This window comes from Gigantopelta aegis, chromosome 10 (genome assembly GCF_016097555.1).
Source record: "Gigantopelta aegis isolate Gae_Host chromosome 10, Gae_host_genome, whole genome shotgun sequence".
Lineage (NCBI taxonomy): Eukaryota > Metazoa > Mollusca > Gastropoda > Neomphalida > Peltospiridae > Gigantopelta > Gigantopelta aegis.
This window is the reverse complement of record NC_054708.1, coordinates 23,982,684-23,985,915: the sequence shown is the minus strand read 5'-3', so window position 1 is coordinate 23,985,915 and position 3,232 is coordinate 23,982,684.

Below are 3,232 nucleotides of genomic sequence, written 5' to 3'. Positions count from 1 at the left end.
TTTTAGACCTTCGTTCAAAAGTTTGTCGAAATTACTTTCTTTTTTTAATATTATTAAATAGTCCGATCCTCTCTTTTTTCTCTTATTTAATTTTGGACTGTCCTTCTAAAATGCTCCAAATTATATAAATATTCGACCGAGCAGTCAATTCTTTTTATTTTTGGCTTGTAACTTTTTTCTTGTTTTTTTTTTTAATTCTATTAACTTTTTTACTAATTGCTATTTTCAAAATTCTGCCTATTTTCAACTCTAACACACACACACACACACACACACACCCTCTCCATTCCAAGTCAGGCCACCGATCTTATCTAATTTCTTTTTGACCACCCGATCTAATCTAGCGACCACATTTAATGAGTAGAGTTTTCTTTATTAATTATATTAATTAGGAATACGCATCAAAATTTTAAAGGCCCACTATTTAATTTTTGTCCGCTTAATTTTTTTCTGTCCCGGGACAAGCCCCTGGCTATCCAGAGACAGGTCCCGGGACGGACATGCTCGAAACTCTAGTGGTATATGAGGATGTAAAAAGTATTCGCACTCGCAGGAGTAAACCTATTATACTTGCCACGCTGTATTTGTATCAATACAATGGCCACGCCTGTTTATAGATATTATGAAAAATTGTCGCCACTCGCTATTCAGGAATTTATCTACGTCAAATGGGGCAGGAGGTCAAAACAAATCTCACGATAATGTGTCGGCAGCTTTTACGTATATAAACTATTGCTTGTAATACATGTATTTGTCATCGTGATATTTAAAAGCAGTCTACATGATGAAATTTGACTGTTTTTGTCTTCGTTTCTTTTCGGTTGCTTTCCATTGATAATAGATGACCGAATTTACTGACGCAGTCCATGGGTGGACCCGGAAAATATTTTAGGGAAGGGACCAAGGACAAAGAGGCACATGGATCAATTCTAAAAGTGCACTTCATTGATAAAAATTGTAAACAAATTGTTTGGTTGGACAGTTCCCCTGGTCTCCGTTCAACAAAACAAATTTTAATCTTTTGATATTTATTTAACAAAACAAACTTTAATCTTTTGATATTTATATTCGTGAGGTTTTAAACACACAGGTGATAATATGCTGTGTAGCAGCAGTTTATTTGGGGGTGATGTTTACTCTTGCTCTGAAACATCGTCTGTGTGTATTAGATGTATCTATAGCCAAGTGGTAGGACCTAGAGGAGAAGCGCAAGATAGGTCAATATTCAACATTCAATATTGCTTTGATAAACCAAGGGGCGGGACGTAGCCCAGTGGTAAAACGCTCGCTTGATGCGCGGTCGGTTTAGGATCGATCCCCGTCAGTGGGCCTGTTGGGCTATTTCTCGCTCTAGCCAGTGCACCACGACTGGTATATCAAAGGCTGTGGTATGTGCTATCCTGTCTGTGGGATGGTGCATATAAAAGATCCCTCGCTACTAATGGGAAAATGTCGCGGGTGTCAAAGTGACCATATGTTTGACATCCAAAAGCCGATGATTAATAAATCAGTGTGCTCCAGTAGTGTCGTTAAACAAAATAAACTTCTCATAAACCAAGATTCAACTTTCAGTATTGAATATTGTTCTGAAATTTGCAACATTCTTTACAATTTACAATTCAAATGGCCAATAGCCTGGACCATCGTTTGGTCCATATGGGCTACTTCTAGTTCCAGCCAGTGCTGCACAACTGATGTAGCAGGGAAAGAAGGAAGCAATGTTTTATTTAAAGACACAGTCAAAAATTTACGGTTATAATACCATGGCGTCGGATATATGGTTAAGGACCACACTGGTATTAGAGAGGAAACTCGCTGCTGCCAAGCAATGGGCTACTGTATCCAACTGACAGCAAGGGAAGGAGGAGGAAATGTTTTATTTAACGACGCACTCATCACATTTCATTTACGGTTATATGGTGTCGGACATATGGTCAAGGACCACACAGATATTGAGGGAGGAAACCCGCTGTCGCCACTTCATATGCTACTCTTTTCGATGCACCATCCCATAGACAGGATAGCACATACCACGGCCTTTGATGTACCAGTCGGGGTGCACTGGCTGGAGCGAGAAATGACAGCAAGGGATTGTTTATCAAAGGCGTCGGATGATGTCTATCAATGTGTTGAGTGCGTTATGTGGATTTTGTTTTGCTTTATTAATCTGACCTCTGTTCACCGTGCTTAGAAAAACATTTGTGCGTTTCGTACAGGGTCAGCTAATGTACGTATGTAAATATGTTTTACCTATGTGATAGTAGGTGTATTTTAATTGTCGCTGGACCTTATGTATCGATGTCTTTTGACAGTGACTTGTAATCCTTACAAAATATGTAATATTTTATAATAGCCAAATTGGTATTTATTTATTACAATATTTCTTTCTCTTTGTGTATTCTTTAACAAGGATAGCGGTAATTTTTAATACCAGAATACGGTATTGTCTAATTCTCCGGACACTGGGTGAGAATTAGCTTGATTTATGCAATGGACTCCTTCTCTTATAGTTTTTTTCCCCAACCAGTGCCTACAACTGGTATATCAAAGGTCGTGGTATGTGCTATCCTGTCTATGGGATGGTACATATAAAAGATCCCTTGCTGCTAATCGAAAAAGAGTAGGCCATGAAGTGGCAATAGCAGGTTTCCTCCCTCAAATATCTGTGTGGCCCGTAACTATGTCTGACACCATATAACCATAAATAAAATGTGTTGAGTGCATCGTTAAATAAATCACTTCCTATTTTCTATTTCATTCTCCAATAGGTTTTTTCCCCAACCAGTGCCTACAACTGGTATATCAAAGGTAATGGTATGGGATGTCCTGTCTGTGGGAAAGTGCATATAAAAGATCCCTTGCAGCTAATGGAAAAATGTAGTGAGTTTCCCTTAAGACTGTGTCAAAAATTTCCAAATCTTTGACATCTAATAGCCGATGATTAAAATCTCAATGTGCTCTAGTAGTGTCTTTAAATAAAACTTGTTTGATTTGAAATGGAAGCTTGTTATCCCTTTATTATTACCCATATGGTTAAAAATATTGTGGTTCTTATCATCTACGTCTTCTCACTGAACAATGACATCATCAATGAGTGATATAAATTAAAATCGATTATGGATAATAAATAGGACACTAATCTCGCTACCATTTCGGATCATGTTTATATGGCTCGTGAAATGATTATCCTACAAATCCTGCTCTAACAAAACAACGAGAAACAATACAAAAA